Here is an 18,679-nt window from a genome sequence, read left to right on the forward strand (position 1 = left end):
GTGTTGCCTTGGGCAGGGAAACAAAGGAGGAAAAAAAACAAATAGGACTACATCAAACTTACAAGCTTCTGCACAGCAAAGGAGAACATCAACAAAATGAAAAGACAACCCCTTGCATGAGATTGCCCATTATACACTTGATAATGAGTCAATATCCAAAATTTATAGAGAACTTACAAAACTCAACACAAAAAAACCTCAAACAATTTAATTAAAAAATGGGCAAAGGGCCTGGCCTGAACAGACACTTCTCCAAAGAAGACATACAGGTGACCAATAGACACATGAAAAGATTCTCAGAATCACTAATCATCAGAGAAATTCAAATTAAAACCACAATGAGATAACATATCTCACATTTCAGAATGGCTATCATCAATAAATCAACAAACAACAAGTGTTGGCTAGGATGCTGGGAAACAGGAACCCTTGGGCACTGTTGGTAGGAATTGCAGAATGATGTAATCACTCTGGAAACAGCATGGAGTTACCTCAAGAAATTAAAAATGGAACTGTCTTATGACCCAGCAATTTCACTTCTGGGAATATATTCAAACAAACCCCAAATCGTAATTTGAAAAAATATATGCACCCCTATATTCACTGCATTATTTACAATAACCAAGATTTGGAAGCAGGTGCAATGTCCTTCAGTAGATGAGTGGATGAAAAAGCTGTGGTAGATTTCACAATGCAATAATACTCAGCGATAAAAAGATGGAAATCTTAACTTTTTCTACAGCATGGATTGTCCTGGGGTGCATTATTGTGAGTGAAGTAAGCCAGTCAGAGAAAGACAAGTCCCATAATTTACTCATTTGTGGAATCTAATGAATAAAATAAACTAATAAAACAGAAACAGACTGATTGATACAGAACAGATTGACAGTTGTTAGAGGGGTGGGGGTTTGCTGGGGTTGGTTGAAAAAGGTGAATGGATTAAACAAAACAAAACAAAACAAACCGCTCATAGACAACAGTATGGTGATTACCAGAGTGAAAGAGGAGTTGGGGGAGGTCAAAGAGGATATAGGTGGGATAAGTGGTGATAGAAGGAACCTTGGTTTGGGTGGTAAACCCACAATACATTATACAGATGATACATTATATAATTGTATACCCAAAACATATGATGTTATTAACCAATTTCACCCCAATAAATTCATGTATTGATAAAAAGTATTAAGAAGAGAAAAAGAGAAAAATTATCCAACTGAAAAATGGGCAAATTATATTAAGAAGGAAAAGGAAAAAAAATATAAAAACCCTTAAGCTTAAGGAATTATGCCTAATCAACAAAACTGACAAGCAAGGAAAATATAACCAGCAATATTGAAAGAAAAAAGAAACCCACAGTGGTGTGAGGGAAGGAGGGAGGCTGATAATAGGGAAAGGAAGGGGAAGGGTCAAATCAAGGAACTTGTATAACGGACCCATGAACAAAGCCAAAGTGGGGAAGGATTGAGGGAGGGAGGTGGGGGTGGGTAGGGAAGAGGAAAGTGGTGTTGGGAAAATGGAGACAAATGTATTTGAACAATAAAAATTTATTTTTTCATTAAGAAAACACCTCACAGGATAAAATTTTTGCAAATCACAGATCTGATCAGGGACTTACAGCTAGAATATATGAAGAACCCTTACAATTCATTAACAAAAAGGCAAATAACCCAAGTTTAAAAAGTGGGCAAAATATTTACATAGACATATTCCCAAAGAAGATATAAAAATGTTCAAATAAAACATGAAAAGATATTCAGTATCATTAGCCATCATGAAAATGCAAGTCAAAACCACAATGAGATATCATCTTACACCTATTAGGATGACTATATTCAAAAAGAGATAATAACAAATGTTGGCAAAGATAAGAAGATGGAACTGTTACACGGATGGTAAAATGTAAAATGGTGCAGCCACTTTGGAAAATACCAAAGGATGCGACAAAAGTAGGTTTACAGTTGTGAGTACACAAAACACAAGAGTTAATTTTTTATTAATTACAGTATGAATTTTCATATGAACAACTATAAATCTACTTTTACCTCACCCTGTATACGTTGTGTAGAAGAGACCCACTCCTAAACATGTTAAATATAGTTATCACATGACCCAGCAATTCCACTACTCACTGTGTAACCAAGAGAAATTAAAACATATGTCCACAAGAAAACTGGTACATAAATGTTCATATCGACATTATTTGTAATAACTAAACATTGGAAACAACCCAAATGTACATTAACTGATGAAAAGAAAAATAAAATATGGTGTATCCTTACAATGAAATATTCAACAATATAAAGGAATAAAGTTCTGATGCATGCTACAACATGGATGAACCTTGAAAACATTTTGCAAAGTGAAAGAAGGCAATTATAAAAGGATTATTACATGATTCCATTTATATGTAATGTCCGGAATAGGAAAATTCACAAAGATTAGAAGTAGATTAGTGTTGCTAGGACTGAAGAGGTTAGGGGAAATTGGGAGTGGCTACCAATGAGTATGGGGTTTCCTTTTTAGGTGATGAGTATGTTTTAAAGTTGATTGTTATGCAACTGTGAATATGCTAAGAGAAACTGAATTGTACACTTGAACTGGGTGATTTGAATGGCATGTGAATTATAGCTCAATAAAGCTGTTATATTTTTTAAATCAAAAAGAAAAAGGAATTATGCTTAATTTTTCCATTTGTGAGAAGTGCAACTTAAAGCTACCATAGATGCTATGCCTCTTCTATCAAACTGACAAAACTGTAGTCTGAATATGATCATGGTGGAAGCACATATGGGCGTTAACCACTCTGAAGATCTATTTGGCAAAATCTAAGATAGCTGATAATGTGCCCGCTTTATGACTTGGCATTCTACCTGTGTACATAACTTAGGAAATCAATCCCAAAGAAGCAGAGAAACTGGAAATAATGGACCACTACTAGGAGAAAAAAATAAATTTACAGTATTCACACAGGAATATGTCTAGTGTATAATAAAATGAATGAACTTTATCTACATTTATGAATAGAGCTAAATCCTGAAATTAAAATGTTCAATAAAAATAGCAAGTTACAGTGTAATATGCAACATGTTATTTGTATTATTTATACATTCATCCAAACACGTACACACATAAACTATATATACAATAACATGAAAACAGGAATGCATGACCTTTTTAGGATGGTGGTTACTTCTGAGAAGAAAAAGGGAAATAAGGTTAAGGAAAGATACAAAACAGGCTTTGCCTGTGTCTGTACCATTTGGTTTTCTAAAGATATGATGCAAATATGCTAAAATATTAACATTTTAACAGTGTAGGTAGTTGGGCAATAATATTAATATTATTTTCTATAGTTTTCTAGTCCTATGATTTTTGTCATGTTTGAAATGTTTCACAATAGTACAATAAAAAATAAATTTATTAATTTTAAAACTAACTCTTGGGGATAATATTCCTGAATTTTCTTTTAGAAAATGTTTCTGAAGCATTGTTGTGAATTTGAGATGAACGTCCAAAAACTTTTATGTTATGTGAACAATATTTTTTCCTCAAAGATTTATACTCAGTTCTTACTGGCTTACAGTATAATGTATTTTGTAATACCTCATTGTTTTTGTTATTTCTGTAACATGTTTAGTTAGCTTTCTGGGTTTTCACAAAATTATTTGGAGTTTAAAGGCACAGCTTTCTGGGTCTAGCCATCTGTATATCAAGAAAGTAGTATGGTAAGATGATGAAACTAATGTGTGCAAATTTTAAAATATTGTGGGTTTTGGTCATACAACTATCAGAACTTATTTTCAGAAAACTGGTTGGCATATCTACAGTATAGAGACAGTATAGCAAAAAGATAGGTCAGACTTTTATTTATACATAAATACAAGAATTTTTTTGCAAATTATATAAACAAATCATTGTATGAATTGTAGTATGTTTTTATAACAAAGTCATGTTCTAATACACATTTGTGTGGAAAATTATACAGTAATGAATAAATAATAATACAAGAATGAACTCTATTTCATGTATTCACAACCTGCTTTTTTATTTTTTATTTTATTATTTATGCTTTTACAGTTGTCCCACATTTTCCATTTGCTCCCCTCCACCCAGCCTGCCTCCAACTTGTTTTTGCCCCACCCTGTCTGTTAGTATGTTACTTCTGGTTTTCCATATAAAACCTCTCTGAAAAGACAACTGACTAAACCTCCAAAATAACCTACATTTTTGGAGCCGTGAATTTTTATTTGGGGAAATAATTGAGAGGATTCAAATTTTTAATGTTACCAGAGTCTCCATATAAGTTTATCCTTGAAATACTTTCCTGTTCTGACCCAAAAGTGGGGAAGAACTCACAAAACCAGGAGGGATATGACTTTTGCCATAAACTTCACCCTATTCTCTGATAAAGGAACTCTGAAAATCATGGAAGAAATTGTCTTTGAGAACCTCACAAAGTGTAGCAAGAGATAAGGGTAAAGAAAACCTTTCATTTGTTCCAGGTTACTGTCATCGACTTTAAAAAAAATGGTAACATTAGTTAATAACATTTTATTTTTTATATATTTTAATAAATTTTAGGTGTACAACATTATAATTCAATATTTGTATGCTCACCACCAAAAGTCTAGTTTCTTTCTGTTACCATGTATTTGATCTGCTTTACTCAATTTGCACTTCCCACACTTCCCTTCTCCTTGGTATCCATCATTTTGTTTTTGTATATATATGAGTTTGTTTTTGTTTTGTTAGTTTACTACTTTTAAAAATATTCCATATATAAGTGAAGTCATACACTGTTTGTTTTTTTGTCTGACTTATTTCACTTAACATTAATACTCTCAAGATCCATCCACACTGTCACAAATGCCATTGACTTTTAAGTAATCAGATTTTTTACTAAGGACACTCTAATCCTCTTAGGGAAATGAGGCCTTGTCCAAATACAGACCCAGCATAAGTCCCAGTGGGCTTTCTTTCTCATCCCTGAAAGTAATTAAGGCTTTGGACTTTTTTTCTTAATCATTAGGATGAGAAAAGAAGACAAGGTCTTTAAACTTTGTGGCTCTCCTCAAGTTATATTGATCTTAGTACCTTTATGGACAACAGAGGTGGTGATTGCAGAGGTAGAGGCAGGGGGATAGGTAGGGGTGAAAGAGGGTATAAGAGGCTTAAATGGCAATGGGAAATAATACAGTAAAACAAATTGCTTCAACTGTCTTCATTGGTTATCTCATAAAATGTGTCTGCTGTATCACTCTCTGCCTAACTTGAAATCTCTGCTGTGTCATGCCATGTTATGGGATCTCCAATGAAGACAGACTAGAATTCTAATGCTGGTGTCATTACCAGTTCCCTAGGGTCTTCAGTCCAAACACTGATATTTTCCAGAAAAAGAAATAAACATCAATGAAGTAATATGTAAATATATTTTAAAAGTCCCAGAAGTTTATACTTTTTATCTTTAAATTTATTAAAATTATAATAAAATTATTTAAAAATTAATTTACAATTGACATATAACGTTGTGTTTTAGCTGTACATGATGATTTGATGTATGTACACTTAGACTTTTATAACTACAAAATATCTGAGACATAATCAGCAATAAATAGGAATTGTTATTTAAGTTGTTAAGATTCCTTCCTTGGATTTGCAATTATAGACCTATTATTACTGTATTTATTTTTATTATAAGTAGCATTGCTACTAAGTAAATGCCATTTATTGGGTGTCTATTATGTGCTAGGTACTATTCTAAGCAATTTGTATCTAATTATAATTTTCTTATAACAGATGAGAAAATATTAGCTCAGAGAAACTAAACAATTTACCTATAGTCACCGAGCTAAGTGAGATTAGGATTAAAAGTCAGGCTTGTCTTTTCAATAAATTTCATTTATTGATTTTTTGTTTATTATCTTTTGTAAATGGCTGTGTTATGTACTGAGATGAACTCAGCCTGAAATACAAAGACTTGAGTGCGAGTCCTAATAACACTTAAGTGTTTTCATCTGCAAAATGAGAATAATTTGCCTTTTATAGAATCCTCTTTTTAACATTTTATTTTTTATTTAATCTATATTGTATTTTCTCCATTACCATTTAGTCCCCTTATACCCTCTCCTACCAGTAATCCCCTCATTGTTGTCCATATCCATGAGGCCTTTTTCCTTTTTGCTCAATCTCTCCACTGCCTAACCTGCCCTCCACTAGCTGCCATATGCTCTCCATCAATTGACCATTGATCAACCCTATGTTCCCATAATGTTTCATAAGATTGACCACCAATTTCTAAATTGATCCTTTCAAGAATTCTATAATATCTTTATCCAGAAAAGGCGGCCAATCTTATAAGGCATTATGGGAACATAGAGTTGATCAGTGGTCAATGGAAAATAAGTCAGGATTATTTGGAGTCCAGGCAAATCACCAAATATAGAGTGAGCCTCTCTCCACTCACCAATTCTGGGGACAAAGAGTAGCTCAACTGCCAATGATCTAATTGTGGCACCATGTGCTAAATTTAACTGGGTTGATGTAGACATCTAGTAATCTACCCTAGTGAAGAAACAGAGAAAGACCATTTGCAGACCCTACCAGCTGACAGGTTTGAGCCTTCTGATCCATATACTTTTACCTGACTTTTCTATACCTTAGTTGTGTCAGTCATGAAGATCATAAAACTCACCTAATGGGACTATGAGTACTAAAAATAATATATACAAAGTATTTCAAGGTGCCTGGTACATAAAATGCTGTTAGTTAACAGTAGCATCAAGATGCGGTCCTTCCTTTTTAAGCCCTCTGTCTTGCTGGTCTTCAACAACACATCACTCACAGAGCTTTGGACTGGTGTTCTTGACTTTGTGTCCTGAGTCAAACAGTAGAAAGTGGTAATTAACACATGGACTTTGGACCTAGGATAGACTCCCAGCTTGGCTACTACATGTTGATGAGTTTAAAGGGTTATGTAATTTTCTAAACTGTGGTTTACTCATCTTTAAAATGAGCATGATGATGGTAACTACCTCACAGGTTTATTGTGAGAATTAAATGAAAACATTCATGCGAACTGCCTAGCACAAAACCTTGCACTTGGTAAATGTTTACTAAATAGTTGATTTTAAAAATTGTAAATGTTATTAACTGATATTTCTATGAAGATCATATAGATAGGAGGTGATGAGTCTGTGATCAAACCAAAATCTATCCACATCTTATGCCTTTTCTGGCATAGAACACTTCCTGTGTATATTTGAATACTGCTAGTAACCTGGCTGACAGTGTGTTCCCTATTACTAGAAATATTTCAATAAACATAATATGATTTTGTTGGATCATAGCAAACATTAGATGATTTTTTAAGGTCCTTTGACCTCTGTAGTTCTTATGACTCTCTGGATAATGTAGGCAGTACCTAAATGGAAACATTATACTTTAAGCACTGTTTGTAAGTTAGTTTTTGGGAACTTGGAATTTATTTTCTATAAGACATACTTCTATACAGAATTTAGAGACCTGTGTAGAAGAAAAAGAAGAGGTCCTGTGATAATTGAGCTTAAACTTAAGAGCCTCATATTGTTTTCCTTCTTCCAACATCTATATCTAAATAAACCTAATCTCAGCAAGGTTTTATGAGGAAACAATACACCCCACTAATATAAGCTACTGTGATTCAGACCCTCTCATTGTTCTCAAATAGCCATGTATTTATTAATTTAACAAATATTGAATGTCAATTATGTTCTAAATTATAGACATAAACACTCCAGAAAGTTTGTTTACCTAGGGTGAGAGAACATAGTGATTGTTGGACTAATTTAGGATATATCTAAAATTCATGATTTTTTTGTAAGGAGGAAGACTGGAGGCAATACATTTTTAATCAACTATTGCCATAGTCCAAGTATAAAGAAACAAGGACCTGGATTGTTATAGTAACAGCGAGAGAAGAGGAATAAAACTTAAACTTTTGAAAAGTTGAATCTATATGACAATTATATATAAAATATGAAATGATGAAAAGAAGAGTCCATATTTAGCCTAGGGTGCAAGTTTAGGCAAGGGAGAGATACTAGGTTTATGAGGGAACTGGAAATCATAGTCATCCACAGACATGCATTTATGGGGATGATAGTGCATCTGAGTGCAGATATTCCATGATAACTAGAGAAAGGGAACTGGGGAAGGGTCAGGGCTAGAAATATTGATTGAGAGGCATCTGCATAGAGATGACAGGGTTACTTAGGTGGGTAAAAGAGAACAAAGAATATTGGGACTGAAAGAAAACGGTAAATGAATTAATAAAAGAAACAGAAATGGCCAAAGAGGTATTAAAAATCCAAAAAGTTTGATGTCATAGGATTTAAAGGTAGGATAGTCAACAGCATTAAATACTTCACAGAGAGCAAGTAGGATGTGGACTATAAAGAGTATTGGATTTCATAAGTGCTCACTGGAGACCCTTGAGGAGTAGGCAAGACAATGTGTTGGTGACCAAGTCAGATTTCAGAAGATCAAGCAGTAATGATACACTGGAAACAGATAAATAAGGTAGTAACAAAAAAGGGTAAGAATATCAAGAAAACTGTTTCAAATATAAAGTTGTTTATGATTGATGACAATATGGAAGATAATGAGATGATTATAGGTAGATTTAAGATGCTTCAGAGAGAGAATGGTGTCTCCTGTCAAGTTTATCTGTAGTCTTACCTATATGTTTCCATTATCTGTATCCATCGTGATTATAACAGTCCCCTGCTGAAAGACCCTTTTGGTTTCTCATTGCCAGTGGAAATCCTGTATTCTTATAGTAGATAAGATGCCTTGCACTCTGGTTCCAGCTTTACTTTCCATTTGCTTTTGCCGTTCAGGACACAGGAGATTTAGATTATTTCCAGGCTGGTTCTTCCTTCCCACTGCTCTCTCTGCCTGAAAGAACCTTCCTCTCATCTTTCACATACAAAATTCTAACTCATCCTTCAACACCTGGCTCAAATGTCACCTCATTTTTGAACCCTTTGACTCCCAGGTTCATTCAGTTCAGGTCTCCTTTTTTGGTGCATTAACTTTAAGCTGTCCACTCATTTTTGTCTCAGCTTTCTGCAAGGTAATCCATCAATTTCTTAGCTGTGTTCTCCATTAGACTATATGATCTCTGAATACTGAACCTTTTGTATTGTTTTAATCCCCATGATTGGTACAAAATAAACTCTTGCTAAAAGCATCAGGAATGTATGAGTATTATTATAAGGTGACATATGTTGAGGTATACAGGATGGAAGTTAAGAAGCATCTTAGTGCAAAGTGAAATAAGCCACACATAGAAATAGAGACAAATTCTGCATGATCTCACTTCCATGTGGTATCTTTAAAAAGTTGAACTCATAGAACCGAAATGTAAACTGGTGGTTGCCACGGGTTAGAGTGTGGGGGAAATGGAGAGATATTGGTCAAAGGTTTCAAACTTTCATCTGTATTAATTTCAGCAAATTAATTTCTCCAAACTTGAGCTTTCTATTGGTCAAATGAGGATAACACAACAATACAGAATGCTTTAAGGTAAATATCTACAAAATATAGACCAACTTAATGACCAGCATTTAGTTATCAATGTTATAATTATTTCCAATTCCTACCTTTATGGTCTATTCTCTTATTAGTTTCTTTCAGGGCTTGGATTTGGCTGCAACTTTAATCCATTTTTTTAAAGGGGAAGAGTTTCTTATTTGGGTTTTTCTGTTAATTTTTTAAAACCTTTATTACATTTTTTTCCATTGCTATTTAGTACCCATATACCCTACTACCTCCAGCTATCACTACACTGTTGTCCATGTCCATGAATCCTTTTTCCTTTTTGTTTAGTTCCTCTACCCCCTAGTTTCCCTGTATCAGACTAGTTGTCATTCCATCAATGTTTTCCATCAATGAGGCTGTTTCTGTTTTGCTTGTTAGTTCAGTTTGTTCATTAGATTCCACATTGCAGTGAAATCGTATGGTGTTTGTCTTCCTCTGACTGACTTATTTCACTTAGCATAATGTTCTCCAGGTCCATCCATATTATCGCAAAGGGTAAAACTTTCATCTTTTTTAACCACCAAGTAGAATTCCATTGTATAAATGTCCCATAGTTGTTTTATCCACTCAGCTATTGATGGACATTTGGTCTGCTTCCATACTTGGCAATTGTGAATAATGCTGCAATGAACATAGGGGCACTTATGTTCTTCTTGAATTAGTGTTTTGGTTTCCTTTGGATACATTCCCAGAAGTGGGATCACTGGGTCAAAAGGCAGATTCATTTTTAATTTTTTTGGATATCTCCATACTGCTTTCCACAGTGGCTGCACCAGTCTGCATTCCCACCAACAATGCCAAAGGGTTCCCCTTTCTCCACATCTTGTCAGCACTTGTTTTTTGATTTATTGATGATAGCCATTCTGACAGAGGTGAGATGTTTACTCATTGTGATTTTTATTTGCACTTCTCTGATAATTAGTGACATTGAGCATCTTTTCATATGTGGATTGGCCATCTGTATATCCTCTCTGGAGAAGTGTCTGTTCAGGCCCTTGGCCCATTTTTAAATTCGGTTGTTTATTTTTTTGGTGTTGAGTTTTGTAAGTACTTTATAAATTTTGTATATTAACCCCTGATCAGATGTATCAGATGTATATGTTTTCCCATTCTATGGGTTTTCTTTTTATTTTGTTGATGATTTCCTTTGCTGTACAAAATCTTTTTAGTTTGATGAAGTCCTATTTGTTTATTTTTTCTTATTTCCCCCTTGCCTCGGGAGATATATCCAATAAAAAAATTTTTATGAGTAATGTCTGAGATTTTGCTGCCTATGTTTTCTTCTAGGATTTTTATGGTTTGCAGTCTAACATTTAAGTCTTCGATCCATTTTAAATTTATTCTTGTATGTTGTGTAAGAAGGTGGTCTAGTTTAATTTTTCTGCACATATCTGTCCAATTTTCCCAACACCATTTGTTGAATAAACTTTAGTCCATTGTATGTGCTTGCTTCTTCTGTCAAATATTAATTGACTATTAAGATGTGGGTTTATCTCTGGGCTCCCTTTTTATCCAAGTACCATGCTGTTTTGATTACTGTGACATTGTAGTGTAGTTTGATATTTAGGTAGTGTGATTCTTCCAACTTTTCTCTTCTTTCTCAGGATCGCTGTTGTTATGTGGGGCCTTTTGTGGTTCCATATAAATCTACTTGTTGTAGATCTGTGAAATACATCATTGGAATCTTGATAGGAATTGCATTGAATCTATAGATTGCTTTGGGTAGTATGAGCATTTTAATGCTGTGAATTTTTCCCATCCATGAACAGGGTATGTGCTTCCACTTATTTGTATCTTCTTCATTTTCTTTCCACAGTGTCTTATAATTTTCTGAGTACAGGTTTTTTACATCCTTGGTTAGATTTACTCCTAGGTATTTTATGTTTTGAAGCAATTGTGAATGCGATTGTTTTCTTAATTTCCCTTTATATTAATTCATTATTGGCATATAAGAGTGGAAGTGATTTCTGAATATTAATTTTGTATCCTTCTACTTTGCAGATTTCATTGATCAATTCTAGTAATTTCTTGGTGAAATCTTTGGCGTTCTCTGTGTACAGTATCATGTCATCTTCAAATAAAGACAATTTTCTTCCTTTCCATTATGGATGCCTTTTATTCCTTCTTCTTGTTTGATTGCTGTTGCTAAGTTTTCTACCACTATGTTGAATAAGAGAGATGAAAGTGGGCATCCCTGTCATGTCCCCAATTTTTGCCCTTTGAGTATGATGCTGAACGTGGGTTTGTAATATATTGCCTTTTTATGTTTCGGTATGTTCCCTGTATTCCCACTTTGCTGACAGTTTTTATCATAAATAGGTGCTGGATTTTATCAAGAGTTTTTTGCATCTATTGATACAATGATGTGGTTTTTATCCTTCATTTTGTTTATGTGGTGAATCACATTTATTGATTTGTGAATACTGTACCAACGTTGCATTCCAGGAATAAATCCCACTTGATCATGGTGTATGATCGTTTTGATGCATTGATGTTTTGGTTTGCTAGTATTTTGTTGAGGATTTTAGCATCTATGTTTATCAGGGATATAGGCCTATAATTTTGTTTCTTTGTAGTGTCCTTATCTGGATTTAGAATTAGGATAATGTTGGCCTTGCAAAATGAATTTGGGAGACTTCCCTTTTCTTGAATTTTATGAAGTAGTTTGAGAAGGAGAGGTGTTAGTTCTTCTTGGAATGTTTGGTAAAATTCAACTGTGAAGCATCTGTTCCAGGGCTTTTGTTTCTTGGGAATTTTTTGATTACTGCTTCAATTTCATTAGGTATAATCTGTCTGTTCAGATTCTATGATTCTTCCTGATTTATTTTTGGAAGATTATATGTTTATAAGAATTTATCCATTTCATCCAGGTTGTCCAGTTTGTTGTAACATAATTGTTTATAATATTTTCTTACAATCCTTTGTATTTCTTTGGTGCCAGTTGCTAACTTCCCTTTTCATTTTTTATTTTATTTATTTGGGTCATTTCTTTGTTTTTTCTTGATGACTCTGGTTAAAGGTTTGTCAATCTTGTTTATCTTTTCAAAGAAAGAACCAGCTCTTGTATTCATTTATCTTTTGTATTGTTTATTTAGATTCTATTTATTTGCTCTGATCTTAACTATTTCCTTCCTTCTACTCACTTTGGGCTTTTGTTGCTTTTTAAGGACTTTAAGTGTGAAATTAAATTGTTTATTTGAGGTTTTTTTTTTATTTTTGGAGATAGGCCTATAATACTGTGCTGTCCCAGTGTCCCACAGATTTTGGATAGTTCTGTATTCATTTTCATTTGTTTTAAGGTATCTTTTGATTTTTCCTTATCTCACTGTTGACCCATTCATTGTATAAAAACATGTTATTTAGTTTTCATGTCTTTCTGTGTTTCTCACTGTTCTTCTTTTGATTTCTAGTTTCATAGCATTGTGGTCAGAGGAGATGATTGATATGATTTCAATCTTCTTAAATTTATTGAGACTTGTTTTGTGTCCTATCATGTGATCTATCCTAGAAAGTGTTCTGTGTGCACTTGAAAAGTATGTGCCACATTTCTCCATGTATAACGTGCACTTTTTTGCCCAAATTTTTGAGGGAAAAATAAGCATGTGCATTGCACATGGGCAGTACTAATTCTGTATCTATATAAATGTTTTTAATTCTTTTATCTATGCTTCTTGTGTTACAAGTAACTCTTGAAAGCAACAGTGATATCCATATGCAAAATAATACTCTGGAATACAATATTTGGTTGTATATATTAATACAAATTTGAAATAAAAATTAAATGAAAGTTTTTTTCTCAAAGTTTGGGCCAAAAATGTGGTTGCACATTATACATGGGAGTGCATTATGCACTTGAAAATACAGTATATTCTGCTGGTATTGGTGAAATGCTCTGAAGATATCTCTTAGATCCAGTGGCTCTAGCATGCCATTTAAGGCTGCTGTCTTTTTGTTGATTTCAGCCTGAAAGATCTATGCATTGAAGTCAACTGGGTATGAAAACCCCAGTTATGACTATTTCTCACCACCTCTCCTTTTATGTCCATCAAGAATTGCTTTACATAGTTAGGTGTTCCTATATTGGTTGTGTAAATGTTAACTAGAGTTATATCTTCTGGTTGGATTGTTCCCTTTATCATTATGTAGTGTCCTTCTTGGTCTCTTACCATAGCCTTTGTTTTAACGTCTATTTTGTCAGATATAAGTACTGCTACCTCAGCTTTTTTTCTTTTCCATTTGCATGTTATATCTTTTCCCAACCCTTTACTTTTAGTCTGTGTGTATCTTTTGATCTGTGATGGTTCTCTTGGCAGCAGCACATATATGGGTCTTGTTTTCTTGTCCATTCAGCTACCTGTTGTCTTTTTGTTTAAGCATTTAAGCCATTTACATTTAAGGTGATTATTGATAGATACATATGTAGTGCTATTTTATGTTGGACTGTTTTCCTCTGTTTTTTTTTTTTTTTCTCTTTCTCTTTTATTTTTTCTTCTTAAAACCAAGCCCTTTAACATTTGTTGCTGTATGGTTTGGTGTTAACAAACTCCTTTAGCTTTTTCTTGCCTGGGAAGCTCCTTGTTTCTTCTTTGATTATAAATGATAGCCGTGCTGGGTAAAGTAGCCTTGGCTGTAGATCCTTGCTTTTCATCACCTTGAATATTTCATGCCACTGCTTTCTGGCCTGAAGTGTTTCTGATGAATAATCAAATGACAGTCTAATTGGTGCTCCCTTGTGAGTAACTACCTGCTATTCTCTTGCAGCTTTTGGGATTCTGTTTTGATCTTTAAGCCTTGTCATTTAAATTATGATGTGTCTTGGTGTAAGCCTCTTTGGGTCCAACTTGTTTGGGACTCTCTGGCCTTCCTGGACTTGTGCAACATTTTCCTTCAGCAGATTAGGGAAGTTTTGGTTGTTATTTCTTCAGATAGGTTCTTGATCCCTTGCTCACTTTCTTCTCCTGGTATTCCCATGATGCAGATGTTGTTATACTTCATGTTGTCCAAAATGTTTCTTAAGCTCTCCTCATACAAAAAAAAAAAAGTTTTCTGCTCTGCTAGATTGTTTTTTTCTACCTTGTTTCCCAAAAAACTGGTTTGAGCCTCTGCATCATGTAACCTACCATTTGTTCCTTCCAGTGTATTATTTATCTCAGATATTGCATTGTTTATTTTTGACTGATCCTTTTTAATGGTTTCTATGTTTTTTTTTTCATACTGTTGAGTATCTTTATAATCATTACCCTAAATTCTCTATCTGATAAATTGCTTACTTCCATTTCATCTACTTCTCCTGGAAAATTCTCTCGTTCTTTAATTTGGGGTCTGTTTCTTTGTCTTCCCATTTTGGCTGCTTCTTTGTGTTTTTCACCTTAGGTGTTAGAGTAATCATCCATTAAACCAGTCAGTTTTAATATAACCAGTCTGTAATCAGCAGTCTGACTTAATCACCACAGGATGGAGCAGAGTAATTCTTGAGGGCAGTGCTGTTGCTTTCCCCTTGTCCAATACCATTCAGAGAGAAGCACTCTGCTTTAGACAGATCTCGCTTGCAGTATGGGGAATGTCTCAGCATGTGGATCCTGGCAGCTGTTCCCTCAGTTCTCTTCCCAGAGCCACCAATCACAGTCTCTCCTCAAGTGTCTCTAGTCCACACCGCCCCCTCTTTGCCAGCATCCATGGTAAGTGGCTGCAAATGAAATTTTGTGCTTTGTTCCGTTGAGAGGCTGTCTGTGTCTCTACCTGTATCTCCCTGGCTAAAAGAACCTCTGCTGCTTTTCACAGCTGGATGTTATCTGCCTTCCTTTCTGGCTCTGGTGCTGTAGGCTGGGGAGCCCAGCTTGGGGTTTAGACCCCACACTTCTCAGGGGGAATCCCTCCTGGCTGCTGAAATATCCCTTCAGAACTTCAGCTGCCACCTTTGGGAGTTCAGCCAGCCCACTCATGTTGCCTTTGCACTCCCTGCAAGTCAGGTTGTGGTGAAGTGTTTTCTTCTACCTGTCCTTGGTTATAAGGCATCTATCCAGCTAGTGTTCAGTTGGGTACTAGGATGATTTTTATACAATTTAGTTGTAATTCCAGGTTGGTTCTGGGACGTTAGTGTAGCTTCCGCTTACTCCTCTGCCATCGTGGATCCTCTCGAGAATACAATTTCTCTGCACTTGAAGTTCTATTTGAAGTTTTCTGAAGAAGGTCTATTCTTCTAACAATCTATTAGAGTAAAACCCAGATTCCTCAGCATGTTCTCCTTGAATATCCATCATCCCCAGAGCACAGTGGGAGGGAGGCTGGCAGTGTTGGATTGCTAGTCCCTTCCAGGATTCTCGCAGACATTTTGTCCTCAGATTAAATTTTGATATTAAGAAATTTAAACTGAAGTCCATCTTTATGTAACAGTGTTTCATATATCTAAATGATGCTGTCACATGAACCATACCCAATCCAGCATCAAGTGAAATAAAAAAAAATCAAGAGCTAAATAGAGAGGTTGATTAGGTGCACAATTAAGTTTGAATTGCTTTATGGAGTTTCCTAGGGGAAGCTCTAGCTTTGAGCTCACTAAACTGGATCTATAGATGCCCTCCTGATCTAACTTTTAAGATTGGATTGCCCTGAGTGACTTAGATAAGCTGTTTACATTTTTTTAGCAGAATTTTCATGGCTAATAAAACAGGCACTAATACCTTTCTCTTTTTTCTTTTTTACATAGATAAAGGAAAGGATTCCACATCAGATTTAGATCAAGAGATAGATTTTTAGAAGAAAATGATGAATGTATCTTCTGGGAGCAGTGGAATGCAGAGATAGTCTCTTTCTGATTGAGTTTAAGGCATTTTTGAATAATTCCATACCCACGCCCACACAAATACACAAACAGTGATCACGACTGAATCTCCAGATGCTGCCTCTCTCCCCAGTGTCATTTCCAAAGTGCATCCATTGTTTTCCATGACATAAAATAAATCCCTCTCTTTTGCCCAGTGGTGAAAAGCTTATATAAATACTAAAACTTCAACTATTCCCCTGAGTTTTCTGTTGGCAGGCATGAAGCTATGGGTGTGTTTGATTATTGACATACATTTTCTGTGTAGATCTTTCAGGCCACTTGGATGGGTCCAATGGTGATAAATTGACTTGTCTGGAAAATTTAGCAGACTAACCATTACAATACTCTTTTTATGAATACTTAAATGATTGACACTGTGATTGAAAAGCTTCCATTTTCTAAGTATCTCTTTTATTCTTTCAACATTTATCATTCTGGGAATATATATATCTTAAGAAGTCTTGGCCAGGGGATGATTTAACATCATTAAAAAGAACATATGGATGTGAAGAATCCATTAATGGAAAACACTTAATCCTGCATTGTGGTGTTCCCATAAAGAAATCTTTTTCAATGTCTAGAAGTGAAGTATTTTATTGTACACTAAGTACGGATAATCATTATAACATTACAGGCTGCAATTAAAATGTATAATGAAAAATTTTTATTTGTCATAATGTAAAGAATTGGGAAAGCACTATATTTAAAGACAATAATCAATGCCTGGTATATAGTAGGCACACTCTAGATGTTTGTAGGATAAGTGGATACATGAATAAGATTAATTACATTCCTAATAAAATGTAGCATTACCGTCATTAAAATTTTTATCAGATCCTTACTTATATGGAAGTTTTAATATAAAATTACATAAAATAATAGGATAAATTATTTTATATAAAATATGTATAAACATTACCATTCATGCAGTAGTGTATCTTCTGGAGAATACATTAGTTCAAGCTTTTTTCTTTTTTTCTTTTATCTACTAGATGACAATCAGAGAAGTGTCCTCAAAGTATTAACAGAGTTTTTATACTTTTTTCAATAGTAGAAGAGGCCCATTTCTCTAATATAATTTTCCATGAAGTCTTCAGATCTGAGATTTATTCTAGCTATATATAAGAGAGTTGAGTGGAAGTCCATGAATACTAAATATTTCTGCTATATTTGCACTAGTCTTTTTATATTAGTGAAGCAATTCACTTGCTGCCAGTAATCTACATTAGTTAATGCTCTCAAAAAACTCTATTCATCTAGATTGTTACTTTAAAAATAATTTGCTATTTTAACAATGAGCAATTCTAAAATTCTTTATACACTACAAACTATGAGTATCTTTGAGGATCCAAGATTTTGTTCTGTCTTAACAAAGAAGAAATGTAAAACAGTCAATCTCATTAATTAGGTTCCCTTCCTTCCTCATAGAGAAAATAAAGGAACTCAAATAAGCACTTACATCTGTGAAGTCCCATTTTAAATTTGAGTAACACTAAAACAGAACTAAAAGACTTGAATGAATTCAAATGTTGTTGGCTAAACTGAGCTATCAGTCTTTACATGCCTACATTCCTTTTGATGAGGATAAATAAGTAGCTAAGATTGTTTTAAGTAATGGGTGTGGCTGGTCTTTTTTTTATGCTTTTTGATTTTAGAGAGAGAGGAAGGAAGAGGAGAGAAATATCAATGTGAGAGAGAAACATTGATTGGTTTGCCTTCCATATGGGCCCTGACTGGGGAATGAACCCACAACCAAGGCATGTGCTCTGACTGGGAATCAAACCCCCAGCCACTTGGTATATGGGGTGATGCTTCAACCAACTGAGTCACACTGGCCAAGGCACTATTAATTCTTATGTACTTTAAAAATAATGGTGATAAAACATGTACCTTTCTTTTAAAACAACCACATTGGTTCATGTTTTGTTTTGAGAAATAAAATAGTATATCAGTATCTTTAACCAGATCTATATACCTGAGACCTAAAAAATACTTTGTGCAATGACATTATGCTCAAAATTACAACGATATTATTATATTAATTTTTGTAAGAAGCTCAATGACAGATTGAAACTCAATTAATGCAATTTTCCACATGATCTCTCTTCTCCAAGGGAATCTCTATCAAAAAGTAAGTAAGGACAAAAATAGGAGGAATTACATCTCTAATGATGGATTTTCAACAATAGGACCTGGGTGACTATTTTGCCACTACAGTATAACTCAAATCATTTTATATAGGCAACATTCTCTCAAAACTAGGAGCAAAATAACTAG

The 18,679-nt window shown here is 34.3% G+C and overlaps 1 protein-coding gene across 11 annotated transcripts in view; it reads left to right on the forward strand.

The window, feature by feature from the left end:
- Nucleotides 1-18,679, forward strand: part of SUGCT (succinyl-CoA:glutarate-CoA transferase) — a 976,712-nt gene that overhangs the window by 471,336 nt on the left and 486,697 nt on the right. The window lies entirely within an intron of this gene.

Source organism: Pteronotus mesoamericanus, unplaced genomic scaffold (genome assembly GCF_021234165.1).
Source record: "Pteronotus mesoamericanus isolate MK-2021 breed Mesoamerican mustached bat unplaced genomic scaffold, CSHL_Meso_final scaffold_85, whole genome shotgun sequence".
NCBI lineage: Eukaryota > Metazoa > Chordata > Mammalia > Chiroptera > Mormoopidae > Pteronotus > Pteronotus mesoamericanus.